This window comes from Cryptomeria japonica, chromosome 8, assembly GCF_030272615.1.
Source record: "Cryptomeria japonica chromosome 8, Sugi_1.0, whole genome shotgun sequence".
NCBI classification, from domain to species: domain Eukaryota; kingdom Viridiplantae; phylum Streptophyta; class Pinopsida; order Cupressales; family Cupressaceae; genus Cryptomeria; species Cryptomeria japonica.
In genome coordinates this window covers 277,797,415-277,820,251 of record NC_081412.1, presented here as the reverse complement: position 1 = coordinate 277,820,251, position 22,837 = coordinate 277,797,415, and positions in this window count along the sequence as shown.

Below are 22,837 nucleotides of genomic sequence, written 5' to 3'. Positions count from 1 at the left end.
GATATCATATTTGGAGGTAATGATGACATGAGCAATGATTTTGCAGATGTAATGAAAAATGACTTTGAAATGTCTCTAGTGGGTGAAATAAAAAATTTCATAGGCTTGCAAATACAACAAATGAAGAATGGTATTTTCTTCACACAGTCTAAGTATGTGAAAGAGGTCTTGAAGAAATTTGGTATGAGTGATTGTAAACCAGTTGGGACACCAATGGTTACAGGTTGTAAGTTGTCTAAGGAAGATGAATCCACATCTGTTGATGAGAAGGAATAAAGGTCAATGATTGGAAAATTGCTCTATGTTGTTCATATCAGATCATATATAGCTCATGCAATTGGCCTAGCTGCTAGATTCCAGAAGAATCCTAAGGAAACACATTTGATAGCAACCAAGAGGATTTTTAGATATTTGAAAGGTATTGTTGACTATGGATTATGGTATCCATATGGAGGAAACTTTGACTTGAAGGTGTACACAAATGCAGATTGGGAAGGAAATGTTGATGACAAGAAAAGAACAACTGGTGGAGCATTTTTTATTGGAGGAAGACTTGTTTCATGGAGTAGTAAGAAGCAATATTGTACATCACAATCTACTACAGAAGTTGAGTATGTTGCAACTTACATGAATTGTACCCAGGTTATCTAGATGACGCACATTTTGGAAGGTTTTAAGATGAATATTTCAGAACCTGTAAAGATCTTATGTGATAATACAAGTGCCATAAATATTTCCAAGAACCCTGTTTTGCACACACGAACCAAGCATATTGAATTAAAGTATCATTTCTTAAGGGAAAAAGTGCAGAGTAAAGATGTGATCTTGGAGCATGTTTCTACCAAGGAGCAGCTTGCAGATATCTTTACTAAACCTCTTCCTAAGATGACTTTTGAGTATCTTAGAAGTCAGCTAGGGGTTGTACCCCTTCATGAGGTCAATTGAGCATGATGTAGATTACATTAGTCCTGGAGCTACTTATAGAATTTTACAGCAGGATTGGTGTAGAAGAGGAGTTATTCCATAGGCGGAGCATCAAGTTGCAGGTTGTTGATGTTGAATAGTGAAATTTGACATTGCATGTTTTACTTTCAATTTGGCATTGTTGTCAAAGGGGGAGAAGAACTATGTGATTTGTATGATTGACAAAGAGAAGGAAGACAAGCTGAAGACTAGGTGAATACTTGGTAATATAAACAAGGATTCCTATTCACAATTATAGAAATCAATGGTATTGATACTTGTATTGTGTTGGCATATGTGCAGAGCATGATGACATGATGATATTGTATGTTGTCATTGATGTCAATATGCTGAAGTATGAACTGGTATGTTGTAGTAAGCAAACTGGCAAAAGAACCAGTAAGATGATGTAAACCGGTATTTGTGAAAAGGTGAAGCGGTATGTTTGTTCAAGGTGAACCGGTATGTTGGAATGAGAACCGGTAAATGGAAGTTTTGTATCGGGGTTTCATTTGGCATGACTACCGGTTGGTAGTCTTAGCTTCAGGGTTTCCGGTTGATGCATTCCAAGTTTGTGTGATTCAACCGATGACATCTTGTGATGAGTTAGCATTGTAATGAAGACTAGATAAGTGTTTCCATGTCATCCTTGTGCACGTGAAGGATTTCCTTGAGGATCTTGCATGGAGATTGATCCTATCTACCTCAGGAATGTGCGAAGTCTTTGTAAACAATGGAGAGCGCGTGATGAGTTATCAGCTTCCTGAAGCGGAAAAGAATGAACATTGGAGAATGTCTTGAGATTTGTTCAAGACTGTTGTATTCGATGCACTATGATTAACGATCAGGATTGAACCGACTGGATTGTAAAACCTAAATGTTTAGGGTTTAGGGTTTATGCTTCTGACCTATCTATTTCCTATAAGGTCGATGATGTTTTTCATTTTGAAGTTGTTGTCAAATGTTATGTGTGTATCCCAGTAAGTGATAATTGATTCTTTCCAGACCGAAGAAGTGTGTTGATACCTGCATAATGTGATTATAGAAGAGGAGGAGCTAAAGTGGATCTACCTTGGCATTAAGTGTTGTTATCAGATCAGTGTATTACCTGTTGACTTCTAACCATTTCAGGAGTTGGAAAATCCCTTAACCGGGTAGCTTTAATAGGTTTTTGTGTAAATCCTTTAACAAGGTAACTCAATTCAATGAGTTCTTCAAATCCTCTTGTGAGGTAACCTTTAACAAGGTTTTAACCTTTAACCAGGTATTTAGTCATCCCTTAACTAGGTGATCCCTAGCAGGATCGGTTCCTAGTACAACTTATTGTAAAAGTCTCTAACTAGACTAGGCTCCTAACAGAGCGGACTTCAAAAGAGTTCAAGAACAGCTTGTGGGTATTCATCCCCACCGTGGTTTTTCCCAGTTGGGTTTCCACGTGAAAAATCAGCGTGTCATGTGTGATGCCTTTCATGTGATGGTTTAGTGTTTTATGTCAAACTAGTAAAATATGTTGAACCAATAGTCATTATATTTTTTATGATAGATTACTTGTTTATGCATAAGGGTGAAGTGGAAATGAGGTATTAGGTTGTATGGAAAGCTAAGGGTTGCCGGTTTATGTCTTTCACATTCTCACTGTGTCTTACCAGTAGTAATCTGATTTAGACCGGTGTTAGTGGTTGCCAGTTAAAGTGCAGTGTTTGCAGTCAAACTGATTCAGGAAAAGTGTTTTTGCCTATACTAATTCACCCCCCCCCCCTCTTAGTATCAGTTTGGTACTAACTGTTCATCATTTATTCATCAATTGGTATCAGAGCATCTTCCAGGTCCTCTATGTTGTAAGCTTAACCGCTTGAGGAAAAGATTCTACTCTAATGATGAAGAGGGACAGTCCAAATTTCAACAGATACAACTTTAAAATATGGAAGGACAGAATGAAGATATACATCAAAAGCATGGGCACTCAACCCTGGAGCTATGTTGAGAATGCTTATGTTATTCCTATCGGTACTCTCACTGATGATCAAAAGAGAGAGATTCAGGAGAATGGGAAATTCATGGAAGCCCTAATCAGCAGTCTATCTCACATTGAGTTTATTGATGTTCAGGATAAATACAATCCCAAAGAAGTATGGGATGCTTTTGAGAATATCTATGGCGGTGATGAGCATGTGAAACAAGCTAAGGAAGAGAGCCTTAGGGGAAAGTTTTAAGACATGTGGATGGTTGAAGGATAGACCATTCAACAATATGTAATAAGAATTAAAACTGTTGTTGGAGACATTAAGAGTGGAGGTGCTAAAATAGATGATTCCACTATGGTTAGCAAAGTCTTGAGATCCTTATTACCAGTCTATGCAATAAGGGTTGCTGCTATTCAGGAGTTGAGGTCTATAGACAAGACAAAGGTATCCCTAGATTCCATCATTGCTAAGTTGACAGCTTGTGAGCTAAATAATTATGATGGTAGTATTCAAAAGACTGAATCAACCTTTAGAGCATCTGTTGTACCATCTAGAAAGGGTAAAGAAGCTAGTACCAGTTGTGAACCAAGACAGAGCATATAAAGGGATGATGAGGAGATCCTAATGGAATTTGAAGCTCTTCTTGCCAAGAGACTTCCTAAGAGAACTGGTAAATACAGAGGTAAGCTCCCTTTGAAATGCTTTTCTTGCAATAGGATAGGACACATTGATGTAAACTGTCCTAATGGTGATAACAAGGACAAACCAGAGAAGTTCAAGAAGTTCAAAGGAGGAAATAGGAGAAACTATTTTGTAGTAGTTGATGAAGGTGTCACTTATGAGTAATCAGAAGATGAAGAAAGTGAAGACATTGTGTTTGTAGTAGTTAAGGAAGATGTGTTAGACAAGAAGGCTCTTGTCTCCCGCTTTGATAATTCCAATGAGTGGATTATTGACAGTGGTTGTTCTCACCATATGACTGGTGACTGGAGTAAGTTTCTATCTCTGGAAGAGTATGATGGTGGTATGGTTTGTTTTGTTAATGATGCACCATGTATGGTAAAAGGCAGAGGGTCCATCTCTCTGGATGGAAAAAGCAATGCTGACAATGTGTATTGGGTAGAAGGTCTCAGGCACAACCTTTTGAGTGTTGCCTAGCTAAATGATAATGGACTGACTCTGTAATTCAGAGATGGAGTGTGTAAAATAAAAGGTAAGAGTGGTGAACTGATGGCCACCGGTATGTAGACCAAAGGTAACCTATTTTAGCTAAATGCAAACATCAGTACATGTCTAATGGCTAAGTTTGATGATAGCTGGATATGGCATAGGAGACTCTGCCATGTAAACTTTGATAATATTGTGAAGGCCAGTAAGATCAAGGAAGTTAGAGGATTACCTATGATGTGAAAACCAGAGAATCCTTTGTGCAGAGAGTGTCAACTGGGGAAAATGTCTTCCTCAACCTTCAAAGGTAAATCTTTCACTACAGACAATTTACTTGATCTTGTGCATACTGATTTGTGTGGTCCTATGAAAACTAGGAGTGTGCAGAGAGATAGGTATTTTATGATTCTTACTAATGATTGCTCAAGAATGATTTGGGTCACATTCTTGAAGGACAAGTCTGAAGCCTTTGGAAAGTTCAAATCCTTCATAACACTAGTTGAAAAAGAAAGCGCTAAGAGGATTAAGTGCCTAAGAACTGATCAAGGAGGAGAATTCACTTCCGGTGAATTTAACAAGTACTATGAAGAGAACGGCATCAAGAGGCAATTGTCTGCCCCCCAGAATCCATAGTAGAATGGCCTAGAAAAGAGAAACAACCGGACTGTAGTTGAAGCAACCAGAACAATGTTGATCCAAGGAAAAGTTGCTCACACCTTTTGGAGAGAAGCGGTGAGCACTGCAGTCTACACAATGAACTGGGTACTCATCAAAAAGGGTAAGGATAAAACACCTTATGAGTATTGGACTGGTAAGACACTAGTGGTAAGCTACTTTAGAATGTTTGGTAGCAAATGTTATATCAAGAGGAGTGAACATCAGAGCAAGTTTGATGCAAAATGTGATGAAGGAATATTCCTAGGATATTCCACCAAGAGTAAAGCTCTTAAGTGTTTCAACAATAGGACTCAGAGAATTGTTCAAAGTATCAATGTTAGAGTTTATGAAACCTCTGAGAAACCTCAGGAAACCGGAAGTGAGCAAGTAGGAGAGGAACCGATAGTAACCTTCTGGGAATCGGTTGCAAAATAGCCTAGCACCAGTAACAGTGCTCCTACACCGATAGATGTCGATGCTGATGAAGATGAGGATGAAGAAGAAAAGAAAGAGGAAACAACTAAGATCATTTCTAGGTATGTAAAGCTGAATCATGATCCAAAGCAGATCATTGGAGACAAGGATGCGGGAATTATTACAAGAAGAAAGGCCAGAGAAAATTCTTGCATGATCTCTGAATTTGAGCCTAAAACATTTAAAGAGGCACATAAAGATGAAGACTGGATCAAGGAAATGGAAGAGGAACTTGACCAGATAGAAAAGAATGGTACATGGTCTTTGTTACCCAGACCTGAGCATAAAAATGTCATTGGTACCAAATGGGTTTTTCAGAAATAAGCTGAATGAAGATGGCTCAGTGGTTAGAAACAAAGCCAGACTGGTGTGTAAAGGATATACTCAAGAAGAAGGAGAAGGCTATGGAGAAACGTTTGCTCCAGTAGCTAGATTGGAAGGAGTTCGTATGCTTCTTGCATATGAAGCCTTAAAGGGATTCAAAGTATATCAAATGGATGTAAAATCTGCATTCCTAAATGGAATACTTGAAGAGGAGGTGTATATAGAGCAACCAGATGGGTTTGCCCTATTAGAAGATAGTGACATGGTGTGTAGGCTACATAAAGCCTTGTATGGACTAAAGTAGGCACCTAGAGCATGGTATGAACGCTTGCACTCCCATCTTATGAAGATTGGATTTGAAAGAACAAGTGAAGATATAAATATCTACTTGAAATCCAAAGCAGATCAGATTCTGATCTGTGAAGTATTTGTTGATGACATAATTTTTAGTGGAGATGATAAGATGATTCATGACTTTGCAAATGAGATGAAGAAGGAATTTGAGATGTCACTTATAGGGGAGATTAAGTTCTTCATTGGACTACAGATTCAACAAATGAAAGATGGAATCTTTATCACTCAGTCCAAGTATGTCAAAGAGGTGTTAAAGACCTTTGGCATGGAAGACAACAAATTGGTTGGTACACCGATGGTGACCGGTTGTAAATTATCAAAAGAGGATGACTCAGTGTTGGTAAATGAGAAGGATTACCGATCAATGACACATGCAATGGGCATTACTGCACGGTTCTAGAAAATCCCAAGAGAATCCTACTTGGTCGCAGTCAAGCGGATTCTGAGATATCTGAAGGGAACTATTGACTATGGATTATGGTATCCATACAGTAATGATTTCAACCTGAAAGTGTTTACAGATGTTGATTGGGCTGGTAATGTGGATGATCGGAAGAGCACAACCGGTGGTGCATTCTTTCTTGGTGGTGGACTAGTTTCATGGATGAGTAAGAAGCGGAGTATGTTGCAGCATTTATGAACTGCACCCAGACAATTTGGATGAAGCATGTATTAAATGGCTTCAAAGTTCCTGAATTTGAACCGGTAAGTATATTTTGTGACAACACAAGTGCAATTAACATCTCCAAGAATCTGGTTTTACATGCTAGAACCAAGCACTTCAAGCTCAAGTATCATTTCTTGAGGGAGAAGGTTCAGAACAAAGAGGTTGTATTGGAACATGTTTCCAGTAAGGAGCAGCTAGTAGACATATTCCCCAAGCCTCTACCGAAGGCTACCTTTACCTATTTGAGAGGTGAACTAAAGGTGTGTGCTCCACATCAATCAGTTATTGCAATTGATAAATCTTTCTTAGGATTGGTGTGTTGAAGGATGCTACTCCTTAGGGGGGATAGCATAGTGGAACATAGATGTGTATGCCTCCACTTTGGCATTGTTGTCAAAGGGGGAGAAGATGTGAATCGGAAAAGATATATGTCATATTGGGGAGAAGTTGTGAAGTAGAAGCATATAGATATCTTTGTATATTGCCATCAATGCCAAATGGGGAGATTGTTGGCATATGTGCAGAGCATGATGACATGATGATATTGTATGTTGTCATTGATGTCAATATGCTGAAGTATGAACCGGTATGTTGTAGTAAGCAAACTGGCAACAGAACCGGTATGATGATGTAAACCGGTATTTATGAAAAAGTGAAGCGGTATGTTTGTTCAAGGTGAACCGGTGTGTTGGAATGAGAACCGGTAAATGGAAGTTTTGTATCGGGGTTTAATTTGGCATGACTACCGATTGGTAGTCTCAGCTTCAGGGTTTCTGGTTGATACATTCCAAGTTTGTGCGATTCAACTGATGACATCTTGTGATGAGTTAGCATTGTAATGAAGACCAGATAAGTGTTGCCACGCCAGCCTTGTGCACGTGAAGTATTTTCTTGAGGATCTTGCATGAAGATTGATCCTATCTACCTCAGGAATGTGTGAAGTCTCTGTAAATGGTGGAGAGTGCATGATGAGTTATCAACTTCCTGAAGCGGAAAACAATGAATGTTGGAGAACGTCTTGAGATATGTTCAAGACTATTCTATTCAATGTAGTGTGATTAACGGTTAGGATTGAACCGATTGGATTGTAAAACCTAAATGTTTAGGGTTTAGGGTTTATGCTTCCGACCTATCTGTTTCCTATAAGGTCGATGATGTTTTTCATTTTGAATTTGTTGTCAAATGTTATGTGTGTATCCCAGTGAGTGATACTTGATTCTTGCCAGACCGGAGAAGTGTGTTGATACCTGCAGAGTCTAATTGCAGAAGAGGAGGAGCTAAAGTGGATCTGCCTTGGCATTGAGTGTTGTTATCAGATCAGTGTATTACCTATTGACTTCTAACCATTTCACCAGTTGGAAAATCCCTTAACCAGGTAGCTTTAACAGGATTTTGTGTAAATCCTTTAACCAGTTGACTCAATTCAATGAGTTCTTCAAATCCTCTTGCGAGGTAACCTTTAACAGGGTTCTAACCTTTAACGGGGTATTTAGCCATCCCTTAACCGGGTGATCCCTAGCAAGATTAGTTCCTAGCAGAACCTATTGTAAAAGTCTCTAACCGAACTAGGCTCCTAACAGAGCAGACTTCAAAAGAGTTCAAGAACAGCTTGTGGGTATTCATCCCCACCGTGGTTTTTCCCAGTTGGGTTTCCACGTGAAAAATTAGTGTGTCATGTGTGATGCCTTTCATGTGATGGTTTAGTGTTTTATGTCAAACTGGTAAAATATGTTGAACCAACAGTCATTATATTTTTGATGATAGATTACTTGTTTATGCATAAGGGTGAAGTGGAAATGAGGTATTAGGTTGTATGGAAAGCTAAGGGTTACCGGTTTATGTCTTTCACATTCTCACTGTGTCTTGCTGATAGTAATCTAATTTAGACCGGTGTTAGTGGTTGCCAATCAAAGTGCAGTGTTTGCAATCAAACCAGTTCAGGAAAAGTGTTTTTGCCTATACTGATTCACCCCCCCCACTCTCAGTACCAGTTTGGTACTAACTATTCATCATTTATTCATCATATTGCCATCAATGCCAAAGGGGGAGATTGTTGGCATTTGCATGAAGATTGCATTAATGATATGTTATGTTGTCATTGATGTCAATTAACCAGTAATGATATTGTTGACATTGTTGTAATGATGTTTTGTAAGTGGTAGGAAGAATTTGTGGAGTGAACTGGTATTGCTATGTATTGGAGAGTTGAACTAGTATACCCTACCTGTTGATTTGATAAACCCTAACCGATTAAGTTTGGTGAATTGGTTATATTGGTTTATGATTTGATGATGAGCAGTAATGATTATGACATGTATGATTATTGTATGAAGATAATTTCAAAGTGATTTTGGCACGTTGATGAAATAGTTTTTGTCTAGGGAATGAGAAAGTATATTGCATGTAATGCAAAGCGCGTGATGAGTTACTGAGTTCGATGAAGTGGTGATCAAGGAGCGGTCGAGGTTTTCTTGATTGATGTGCAGAGATTTCTATGTAATCCAATGGTCATACTTGAACTGACTTGTTTGTAATCTCTATGAGAGAATTAGTTTTTTATTGTGTTACCGACCTAATTGATTTGTTTATAAGATCGATGAGTTGTTTAGTTTCAGAGTTGGCAAAGTTTTAGTTGAGTGTGTGGTTGCCGAGCCGGATGATGTATCTGCAGTTTGAGTAAAGGAAAATATGAGCGTGAAAAGGATCTGAACAAGCAAGTGTAGTGCTATTCAAATAGATCAACAAACTCCTATTGTTTTCTAACAATTTCAGCAGATTGAAATCCCCTAACCGGGTAAACTCTAACAAGCTTGGTGCTATTCAAATCCTCTAACTAGGTGATCCATTAGCTTGGATTTCAAATCCTCTACCAAGGTTACTCCTTATAGGGTATTGCTTCTAACAAGGCATTATAGTCAATCCCTTAACCGGTTGGTCCCTAACAAGATTTGTTCTTAATAGGACTTTTGTAAAGCTTTAACAGGCTAGGCTCCTAATAGGGCGAACTTCAGAAGAGTTCAGATAGTTATCTTGTGAGTCTCATCTCACCATGGTTTTTCCCATTTGGGTTTCCATGTCAAAAATACTGTGTCAAGTGGTGAATGTTTTTGTGGTTATGTTCTTATGGTTGATTTGCTTAACTACTTAATCCACTTTGATAAATCATGATAACCAGAAGCATTATGAAATGAAGTTTTACTTATGTCAATAAAAGCATTTTGATATTTATGAGTTTGAAGTTGTTTACTATTAGTTTTTTATAACAGTCGACTGGTTTATCTTGAGGTTTTTTATCTTGGCAGTGATATTGCATTGATAGTTCTAAGTTTACTTTGAGAGATTGATTTTGAGATTGGTGAAGTTAGTATGAGTTTTTCTATCTACTGATTCACCCCCCCCCCCCTCCCCAGTAGTTGATCAGATTCTTATTCTTTCATCATACCATCAGTTACTACTAAATATGCACCTCTTACTTACTCCAAATTAGCTTAAGGAGCAGTTGGAAAACAATCAAGCACTGGAAGCCATTGTAAGTGCACTGTCTGATACTGAATATATTGATGTACATGGATTAGAGACTGCATTTCAAGTCTGGGATAAATTAGAAATAATCTATGGTGGTGATAAACATGTTCAAAAAGATAAGGAAGAGAGTCTTAGAGGTAAATTTGATGATATGAGAATGGTAGAAGGTGAAAATATAGCTCAGTATGGATGGTTAAAGAATTTGTCGGTGGTATTAAAAGTGTTGGTGGTACTATTGAAGAAAACATTGTTGTAAGTAAGATGCTTAGAACTCTTTTACATGTCTATGCAATCAAAGTTTATGTTATTCAAGAGTTAGGGTTAGTGAGTAGTGATAAGGTCACCATTGATTCACTTATTGGTAAACTAACTACTTTTGAGTTAAATAGTTTTGATAACAGTGTTCCTAAGACTTAATCAGCTTTTAAGGCATCTATAACTGGTACACTTGTGAGAAAAGGAAAATATGTATGTCACGGTCATGATTGCAAATCTAGTCATGGTGATAGTAGAAGAGATGAGGATGATGAAGGTAATCAGATGGAATTTGAAGCCCTATTAACAAAAAGACTTCCTAGAGATACTCGTAAGTATAAAGGTAAACTTCCTCTAAATTATTTTTCATGCAATAAGATTGGGCACATAGTTGCAAATTGTCCTAGTAGTGATACTAAGGAAAAGTTTAGAAAATATAAAGGGAAAGGAAATAAACAATACTATGTTGCAGATGATGAAGGAGTCATTGATGAGGAATATAAAGATGGTGAGAATGAGGAGATGGTCTTTATTGTTGTCAAGGAAGATTTGTCTGATGAAAAGGCTTTGGTGTCTCTCTTTGACTCTAGTGATGAATGGATAATTGATAGTGGTTGTTCACACCACATGAACAAAGATAAGAGAAAATTTATATCTCTTGAAGAGTTTGATGGCGGTGTTGTAAGATTTGGAAAAAACTCACCCTATATGGTTAAAGATAAAGGCTCTATCTCTTTGAATGGTAAAATTAATGTAGATGATTTTTATTGGGTTGAAGGCCTAAAAAATAATTTGTTAAGTGTTGGTCAGTTAAATGACAAAGGCTATCACTCTGAGTTTAAAACTGGAGTGTGCATGATCATGGGATGCAACAGAGATTTGATTGCAACTGGTAAACAAACTAGAGGTAATCTTTTTCATTTTAATGTTAATGTGAATAGTTGTTTGGTGGCTAAAATTGAAGATAGTTGGTTATGCAAAAAAAGGTTTTGTCATTTCAACTTTGATAAATTGATAAAGGTTAGTAAGTCAAGTATGGTGAGAGGTATTCCACAGCTTGTTAAACCGTACAATGTGTTATGTAAAGAATCACATTTGGGTAAGATGACATCTACATCTTTTCAAAGTAAATCCTTTTCTTCCAAGAATATTCTTGATTTAGTGCACACTGATCTATGTGGTCCTATCAGGACAAGAAGTTTTTATGGTGATTGTATACACCTAAAAATGCTCTGAAGATAGTTAATTAAATACGCAGTTATTTCATTAATTCCCCTTCCCAATTAATTAAATTCACAAGCAATTTAATTAATTTCTCTATTCATCTACTAGTAAAAAAAATCTACATGATTTATTTATATAGTTCATTTCATATACCACTTTGATTAATTAATTCTAAATTAATTAATGTCTCCCCATATTAATCAATTCTTCTAATCCCTAATTAAGATTAACAAACTCAAGTTTGTTGAGATTAATTACCATTTTCAATTATTTGAATTTCTAAATTCAAATGAGCACATGGCTCCTAACTTTTAACCACCTAACCTAACCATCCCCTAACCTAACCCATTCCATCTAATCCTAGGTCTAACTAACCCTATCCTATCTTGCACATTCTAACCTCCTTATCCTAGCCTCCCATGGTGTGGATATTCTCTCCTTGAGACACATGGCAATTTTGCCACATGTCTCCTCTCTTGGACACTTGCCCTCCCATGAGCAAGGCTCTTTGACTCTTGTCACCATAGAGATGACAAGTGTCCCTTCCTCCATCCTCTTCTCCAACTTCCTCAATCTTGGCCCTTGATATCTTCATATCAGATCTAGATCGTCGATTCCTGCCACCTCAACTTTGGCCTTGGAAATCCTATAAATATCCCCCATTTTGGAGCAATAAGGATCCCATCTCATATCAATTTAGGCATTGTTACTATAGGCATATCCATCCCTTTCATTCATAGCTTTAGCATCATTACTATAGGCAATTTGCATTTCAATTATCTAGTAATTAGCTTTTGGATTAATCATAGCATGTTAATCTAGTTTCTTAAATCATGCATTTCATATCATCTCCATAGTCAATCATGATCAAATAGCTACTCAACTCTTTAGTTGCCACTTTGGAGGTCATTTCTCCATTGAGAGCCCATCAATCCAACATCTTTAAGGTCCTCAAGAATAGAGGAAAATGGGACATTTCAAGGAAGGCTTATGGTTTGCATTTATAATCTAGTTTTTAAGTAAGCTTTTCAATTACATTTTATTGTCTCATTATATGTGTATGTCTTCTATATACCACATTTTTAGCATCACATTAATTGGCGCCCACCATGGGGCCTAGCCCCTTTGATATTTAACAATTTTTCTTGTAGGAAATTTCATTGACAAGTTGATTAGCTCTTTAGGAGTGCAGATTAGCTATCTTGGGCTCCCAAATATTGTTCTTGGTCTCTATGGTGGTGTTCTGGCACCTCAAATGATGTTTTTAGGAGACTTCTCAACTCTGTTTTCATATTTTTCTATACTTTAGCGCTTTCAGTCTGTACTTTAGCATTTTTGGTTTGTATTGTGGCATTGGCACATTTGTCAGCATTTTCAGTCTATTTGACAGTGTTTCTGGTGTGCAGAACAACGTTTTTGGTGTGCAGGATAGCGTTTCTGGTGTGCAGAGCAGCGTTCTTGGTCAATTCAATGGCGTTTTCAGTTTTTTATTGATTTTGCAAATATTGTATGTTGCATTCCTCATTTCTGCTTCTGGAGTGTCACTTTCCCAAACCTAATTTGTAGATTGTTGGTGTTGCAGGTACTTATTTCGCTATGAAAGACCGGAGTCATAAACTATTTCACCGTCAAAGAATGCAATATAAACTACTAACTTTGTTTGAAACTGTGGGATTTTGAATTTATATTTTTTAAATTAGGCACATAGACTAATTACAATGGAAATGAACAAACATGTCTTATGTGTCTTGATGATAGGTAAGTATGCTCTCACCTTTCTTAGGTGATCAGAAAGCCAGACTCATCCTTTTCTTTCAATAGTGCATATCTTTAGCGGGCATGCCCTCCCGAGGAGCTAATAACTCTTAAAGCCCTTAACATTGGTGAGAGGGGAATGACCCAAGTGGGAATGGCTAATGCCAAGTACTCCAACCCACTATAAAATAAATGTGATTTGATGAAAATCAAGTCAATAGTAGTACTCAGGAATATCTCTCCTCCGTACCTTCGGGTATATCAAACCTTGGTTTTCAAGGCTGGGAGACCTCTTAATTGAGTTTATACCCCGATGCACCAAATGGATCCCTTACTAGTTCCAAGTGAATTAGAAGCTACCCATTTTGCCTCTGAACATTATTAAATTCTTAGTGCATGGAGGGGGAAGAATCTCTCCTTAAGATACTCACCATATGTCCCTCTTGAGTGTATGTGTGAACTCCCTTTTTGAGACCTTATTGTTAGGCTCATAATGGGACTCCACTAGCTCTCGTAAAGGCAAAAACATGGGCTCCCTTTAGGGGGTGACAAGGCTGTGTGAGCTAATAGGGTACCAAGTTGTGGGCTAAGAAATAATAATAAAGCCAACCTCCTTAGGATAGACTGATTGATGTGTTTTCAATTGTTCAAAACCCATGAAAACTTGGGCTTTCTTTAAAGCTTCTTGAACATACACTTTATGTGTCCTTTGGGACAAAAATACAATCTAACTTTTGTGTTTGTAAGTCAAGTCAAGATCTCATCCATTGAAATACAACCAAACATTGAAAAATCAAACTTCAAATGGTCAAATTCACAAGTTTCACAGCAAATTAGCTCTTTCAGTCAAAACAGTTGCACCTACGGTCCAAACAATCACATTCATAGTCCAAACATTAGCTCTTTTGGTCCAAACATTAGCTTTGTCAGTCCAAACAGTCGCATTCACAGTCCAAACATTAGCTCTTTTGGTTCAAACATTAGCTCTTTTGGTTCAAACATTAGCTCTATCAGTCCAAACAGTTGCACCTATAGTCCAAACAGTCACACATATGGTCCAAACAGTCACATTCACAGTCCAAACATTAGCTCTATCAGTCCAAATAGTTGCATCTATAGTCCAAACAGTTGCACCTACGGTCCAAACGGTCGCATTTCCAGTCCAAACGTCAGCTCTCTTGGTGTGAATGTCCAATTTCTCATATTTCAACATTAACTCTCCAATGTTGAGAACATTAGAGTTTCTTGTCTAAATAGCAGAGTTCTCAGTCTAAACAATATCTCTCTTGGTCTAAAGGTCAGCTCCCTTGGTCTAATCAACAACTCTTGTGAGTTGCATGTCGAATTGCTCATGTTGTAGCATTAGATCTCCCAGTTGGTACTTGTTAGGTCTAAATATCTGTTCTCCAGGTCTGACAATCACAAAGTTGGATTAAAATTGCAATCTCCTAAGTTCAAACACTAAATTTTCTAAGTCTACACATCATCATTTGAACTTTAGAGTCACTATATTTCAGAACAACATTCCTGGTCTGGCTGTCGACGTTTCTAGTTTGTCTGTCAACGTTTCTGATCTGTTTGTTAGCATTCCTGGTCTATTTTCAACATTTCTGGTAAATTTGTCAGTGTTTCTAGTCAGTATAGCAACATTTCTGGTAAGTTTGTCAGTGTTTTTGGTTAGTATAGCAGAGTTCCTAGTCATTTTGTCAATGTTTCTAGTAAACTACATCAAAATCAGAAAACAAAAACAACCCATTTCTCAAACAGCCAAACATAGAGACTAGGTCATCTTCTTGGGTCATTCAATCAGCTTATCTTCTGTCAAAACAGATTCAAGAGAAAGACATAGAAAGGTCTCAAGTATTCACCTCAAACAAGTTAAAGATCAAACACCTTAAAGTGCAACATCACATTTTCTTTGATAAACTAATCGTTCAAACATAGTTTCTGATCATCAGGATCTATCATCCTTTAATCACAAAACTACAACACTTGATCAAAATAACCTCGTTCTTTATCATAGGATATATCATTCTTATTGAACTTGGTCATATCAAAAATCACAAAATATGCACTCCAAAACTAAGATCAAAAAACTTGCAAACAAGTAAATACTTGAAAGATCATTTCCTCAACAATTGATCACTTATAACAGCACATTACTCAAGATTTAAATCTCACAAAACATTCAAAACACGTGTATGCCCATTCTAACCAGGGCTCAGAGACAAAAGATTGCAAAAACAAAAATAGAAACGTTTGAAATCATGTTGATAATCTATCACAACTCTCGCACAACAAATACAAACATTGCAAACACAAATTCAAGATATGCAAAGAGGAACTATTAGAAGATACTCACTTCAAGAAATTTGTCCTTGTCCATTCGACGGAAACCTAAACATGAGACCATTTCCTATAGGTTTTGAAACTCCTAGATACGAAAAATATGATTGAAGCATTGACCCCCAAGATCATATACGAGAATTTTGCACAATGAGTATGGAGTTTGCACATGAGGATACCTACTTGATGAGATTATTTCCAAAAGGATTAACGAGACTAGCTATTCTCCAAACTTACACCTAGAATCAGATCATTCTCAGAATTGGTGGATAAATTTGTTTCACAATACTCTTACAACATACAACATGAAGTAACAATGCTAGACCTATGTAATGCCAAACAAAAGAGTGGAGAACCTTTCATGACATTTTTACAATGATGGAGAAGGTTAGCTTCGCAGTATCCTCGTACAGTGCTAGAGTATGAAAAAATGGACATATTCATCGACAACTTAAATGATCAAATGAGTTATTACTTAAAAATGCAAGGAAATCAAAGTTTTGCAAAAATGATTGATAATGGAATCAGAATGGAGGAAGCCATGATAAAGAAAGGTGAGTTGAAAATATTCAAAGGAGCTCACCCTCCTAAAAACAATCACAATGATAAACCAAAGTTTGGGAATAGAAATTGTAATGTCGTTAATGATGGGATAGTGGATAACAACAATGTGAAACCAAAGTAGCCAGTTTTTAATTTATCCAATCACTCAACAATAGCTCAGCAAAACAACAATCACCAAAAAGCAACTATCAAAAATTTCTTTCAAAGGCAATTTACAAACATTGGTGAACCTCTTGTATCCACATTAAAACACATCGCAAACAAATTGATTACTTTACCAAAAGAAAGAAACTTTGAACCCAACGTAAAACCTTCTTGGTCGAATGACAACCATTATTGTGATTTCCATTGAAACAAAGGACACCAAACAGATGCTTGTCAACGATTAAAACATGTCATCCAAGATTTCATTGATAATGAAATAATAACTGTGGATGGACATACAACAAACGAATCTCACACAGCTTTCAAAACTCCTCTTCCTAACTATGAGAAGGGTGAATCAAAGGTAAAGAAAAGGTAAACTATGCTCATACATATGACAATATGGTAAATGTGATCATGGTTAAAGAGCAACAACATCAAGAACCTACTCATGTTATCACACGAAGAAAAGACAAAGTGGTTTTGTTGGGTCCCAAAACTAACACGTCATCCACTACCAAATAATACAATCTAGTGGATCAATTACAGAAAACACCCACATAAATATCCATCTTAGAACTTTTAAAGCTTTCACCTGCACACAAAGAAATTCTAGAAAAAGCATTAATCGATACAACAGTATCCAAAGATATTGATATAGATAAATTCCAAACCATGGTGGGACACCTCACAACCCCTCATTGCTTATCATTCACTAAAGAAGATGACATGTCCTTGCAACATCCCCACAATGCTCCTTTGCATATTGAAGTCCTCATTCACAAAACATGAGTTAAATGTGTTCTAATAGGCGGTGGAGATAGCCTAAATATTTGTTCATTGAGTCTTGTTCGTGCCTTAGGATATTCAAAAAATGCAGTTGATCCTCAGAAAAAGATCACCATAAAAGCCTATGATGAAGAAGAACATTCCTCCAAGGGAATTGTGATACTACCCATCAGAGTGGGACCTTTGCAAAAAGATACAGCATGCCAAGTTCTAGACTTGGACTTATCATATAATGAGACCATGGATACATGACTTGCAGGTTCTCCCATCAACATATCATCAGTGTGTCAATTTTCCCTACAATGGACAAGAAATCACAATCTCTGCAGATTCAAATCCATTTCAATACTGTAGCAATCTAAAAATGGCTCAAGAAGTCATTGTTCCTCATAACAGAGAGGCATCATCTTCGAACACACAATCCAAGGAACAATCATTTTCCTCTATTTTATCAAGTATGGAAAAACAATGCAGCTAAGAGATGAAGGAAACAAAGAATACTCAATATCACAATTACCACTCTCTCCTAAATCCTTTGGAAAACCATCAAACTCTAAACAACAACCAATTGTGAAACATCTTCTGATATTTGATGGAGCACTCATTAGTGCTGGAACCTTATTAAAGGAGACAAAAGACAAAGATGTGCTACAGTGGCTATACAAAGATGAAGAAGTTCAACAAAAGGTCAACAATGTTATAATACCTACAGAAAAATATGGAAAAGGATTCAACATTATTCAAAGGATGGGATACACTGGAATAGGTCTTATAGGAAAAATAAAAGAAGGTATCTTAGAACCTATCCAACCTCATACTCAGCAGGCCACAAACAAAGCAGGCTTAGGGTATGGACAAGTTACTCTACCAGAAGACACATTCTCTAATCAGCACCAAGAGGAATATGAAAATAGACAAGAACAACTTGCAATTGAAAGGGAAGAAGCATCTGCAAAGCATCAAGCACAAACAAACATGAAATGGAAAAAGAAACAATCCTCAAATCAACAAGAGAAACAAACCAATGATACCTCCCAAGCAAAATTAAATCTCAATCAAAACAAGCATGAACCTAGTACTAATCAAGGAGAGATGATAGTAAAGTTGACAGAACTCAATCTCAATCTAGAAGAAGTTGAATATGAAAGAAGAAAAGATATAGCAAGACAAATAGAAGAAACACATCAAAAGCTATATGAACAAATTTGTAGATTGCAAGCTACAAGTGAGATAGATTCTGACAAATGGCAATGGGATTCCTATCATTCTAAAGAATCAATTGAAGAAAATTTCTTTAAAGAAGATGTAGGAGTCGATGTAGTTCACACGTATGCAGGGAAAATGTTAGGAACTAGTTCACTTGAATTAGAATCACATTCGGCTGACTTGGACTTAATTGAGGACGATCAAGAACTTCTTGCGTGAGGTCATTCTAATGAGGGTACCGTTCTAGACATTGAAATACATATCAAAAACTTTAATAACTCAATCATGACCCTAAATACTCTCGAAACATCTCAACCTGATGACCCCTTACCTCTAATCCACCCCGAACTTATTGATTGGGAAAATGAAGGACATAATGCCATTGATACCTTTCCGAATGACCATGCCATATCCATATATCTTAATGCAATCAAACCCGCAACAACTTCCACCAGGAATTTCAGCAACACATCTTCCAGTCAAGTGGGTGCCAAATCTCCTAGTCGCAAAAAGGAAAATAAAGAAAATAGTATCAGGTCTAATGCTGAAAACCATTTCTTGGCAACATTAGATCAGGAAAAAGTAAAAAGAAAGGACGCATCTAATGGGTGAAAACCTCGTTGAGGTGCCAGAAGATGGGAGATTTCACACTTTACCTGAGTACCATCAAGAAAGGTCATCAATTTTGATCGAACCAATAGAAGCAGTTAACATTGGGACAACAGAGTAACCAAAGATCCTACATCTAGAGACTTCTCTGTCAGAAGAAGAAAGGAAACAATATATGGAATTCTTTAAATGATGGCAAATCAATTTTGCCTGGTCATATGCAGACATGCTAGGATTGGATCCAGAGCTTATTATGCATCACTTAAATGTCAATCCAGGAGCCAAACCAGTCAAACAGAAATTAAGAAAGATGCATCCACATATCTCTCTCCTGGTCAAAGCAGAACTAAAAAAATTACTAGATGTAGGATTCATCAGACCTATATCATATCCTCAATGGGTATCAAACATTGTTCCTATTTAAAACCCAAACAAAAGTATCAGAGTATGCATAGACTTCAGAGATTTTAATAATGCATGTCCAAAGGATGACTTTCCTTTGCCTAACATTGACATCATTGTAGATTTAACAACTAGACACTCCATGTTCTCTCTCATGGATAGTTTCTTCAGATACAATCAGATTAAAATAGTACTTGAAGATAAAGAAGAGACAACTTTCACCTGTCCATGGGGTACTTTCTGTTGGAACATCATGCCTTTTGGACTAAAGAACACAGGTGCTACATATCAGAGAGCTATGACAACTATATTCCATGACATGATGCATACATTCATGGAAGACTATGTGGATGACATCTTGGCCAAATCATACAACAGAGAAGAACATATAGAGATACTGGAAAAGATCTTTGACCAGTTAGAACAGTACAAGCTACAGCTAAATCCTAAGAAATGTGCCTTTGGTGTCACTTCAGGAAAGCTATTGGGATATATTGTTTCAGCTAGAGGTATCGAAGTAGATCCATCTAAGGTCAAGAAATCATGGAAATAGAATCTCCCAAGAATATAAGTCAACTCAAACCACTCCAAGGAAGACTCCAGTCAATCAAAACATTTGTGGCTCAACTAGCAAATAAATGTCAACCATTTACTCATCTATTGCATAAAAAAATTTATTTCAAGTGGGACCATCAATGTGAGGATGCATTCAACAAGATCAAGGCATATCTCATGCAACCACCTATTCTAATGTCACCAATTCTAGAAAAGCCGTTATTACTCTATGTATCGACCACTAAAGTATCATTAGGAGTTTTGCTTGCACAACAGGATAATGAAGGAAAAGAGTGGGCCATCTACTACATCAGCAGAACACTAGTAGGATACGAGCTCAACTATTCCCCAATAGAAAAAAGCATGCTTGGCAGTAGTTTTTGCTTCTCAAAAATTAAGACACTATTTACTATCTCACTCCATCAAGTTGATAGCTAAAACCGATCCATTGAAGTATTTGCTCAGCAAGGCAACATTGATAGGATGACTAGAAAAATGGATCATGATTCTAAGTGAGTTTGATATTGAGTATGTAGACAGAAAAGCTATCAAGGGACAAGTCATTGCAGACCAACTAGTTGAGGCACCGCTTCAAGATGATCATCCTTTGCAAATTGAATTTTTTGATTCTAATATCCTAACAGTCACCACAAAAACATGGCAATTATATTTTGATGGTTCATATACATAGCATGGATCAGGAGCAAGTATTCTATTCATCACACCACAAGGTCATACAATTCTGAAAGCATACAAATTAAGCTTCCCATGCACCAACAAAACAACAGAATATGAAGCTTTGGTTATAGGTATCAAAATGGTTGTAGAATGGAACATTACACAACTTCAAGTCTTTGGAGACTCTCAGCTCATCATCAATCAAATTAATGATGATTACCAAACAAAGGATGACAAATTAATACATTACAAAAAGATGGTAGATGATTTCAAGAAGTATTCTGTAGAAATAACTTTTGAGCAAATTCCAAGGAATGACAACAAAGCAGCAGATGCCATGGCAATACTTGCTTCTCTACTTCAGACATAGGAAAATCAAGAGCGTTATGAATTCCTGGTAGAAGAGTTGTTTTACCCTGCTCATAATTGTCCTGATTCCCAAACTATCTATCACCTTGTTGGGCATGATTCCTCCTGGTATGGCCAAACTTACACATACCTGAAAGATAACACCCTACCTCCCGATTTATCAAAGAACCAAAAGAGAAAATTTATTCACCAATCCTCCCATTTTACTCTTGTCACGGATACCCTATTTAAATAAGGTCTGGATGGTACTCTTTTAAGATGTCTCGAACAAGAAGAATCTGAGAAGGCCTTAAATGAAGTCCATAATGGCATGTGTGGCACTCATTCAAGTGGTCTTACCCTTTTGAAAAAACTCATACGCTTGGGCTATTATTGGCCAACTATGGAATGAGATTCTTTTCAGATAGCTAGAACATGCAAACAATGTTAGATCCATGGAAATTTGATTCATGCACTAACACAAGAACTTAATGCTTTGGCAACATCTTGGCCTTTCTGCCAATGGGGTCTTGATCTAGTAGGAAAAATAAATCCTTCTTAATCTAATGGTCACAAATTCATCCTTGTAGCTACAAAATATTTCACAAAATGGATTGAAGCAGTACCTCTCACAAATATCACAGGGAAACAAATTGCTACATTTATCTTGAACTACATCATCTATCGTTGCGGAATACCCATGACTATTATCACTGATAATGGGTGACAGTTCAAGAATCAGGATGTACAAGAACTATGTGAGAAATTCAAGATCCAACATAGATTTTCCACACCCTACTATCCACAAGGGAATGGGCAAGCAGAAGCATCAAACAAAACTATTCTGAAAATCCTCAAAAAGATAGTGAATGATGCTGGAAGAGATTGGCATATCAATTAAACCTTTCTCTATGGGCCTACCGTACTAGTATTTGCACACCAACAAGTGCCACACCATTCTCTCTGGCTTATGGATCAGAAGCAATACTACCAATAGAAGTAGAGATACCTTCTCTATGAGTATCATTAAAAGGTCTTATTCCAGATGAAGAACAACGAGTATCTAGACTGTAGGAGTTAGAATTGATCCATGAATGAAGACAAAATGCCTTTGATCATTTAAAGGTATATCAGCAAAAAATGTGCCGAAGTTATAATCACAAGGTCAAACCATGAATCTTTCAAGTTGGAGAACTAGTACTAAAGGAAAATCCATGAAACCAGACAGATCAAGAAAAGAAAGGAAAATTTGAACCAAACTAGTTAGGTCCGTTTGTGGTCACAACAGTATTTAGGTCAAGAGCATATCAGCTATCAACACAAGACAGGGATCATCTTAAGGAACCCATCAATAGCATGCATCTAAAGAAGTTTTATGTCTGAAAAAGAAGAAAATCAAAAAATAGTGAAAAGCAGAAAATCAAAACACAGTGAAAAAGCAGAAAATCAAAAAACAGTGAAAAAGCAGAAAATCAAAAACAGTGAAAAAGCATAAAATCAAAAAATAGTGAAAAAGCAGAAAATACAAAAATAGTGAAAAACAATGAAAAATAAATTTAAAAAATCAAATATGAGAAAAAGTGCAATAAAAACATATGGTGAAAACCTGGCAAACAGGTGCTATCTGTCAACTATCTCTTCCATCTATTGGTTCATGCATCCTTCCGCTTGCATTATTTTCCTTCCGCATTGTTCATATCTATTATAAAGCCTTTGTACATACGCAGGCATCCTGAGTGATTTCTCGTCATGGTTTGGATCATTGACTATATCATAATAAGGTTTGTTTCTAGGCTGGGGGCAAAATCCTGAACCTGGCTGGGGGCAAAAAGTTTTGATCATTTTGAGCTTAATCAAATAGGTAGAA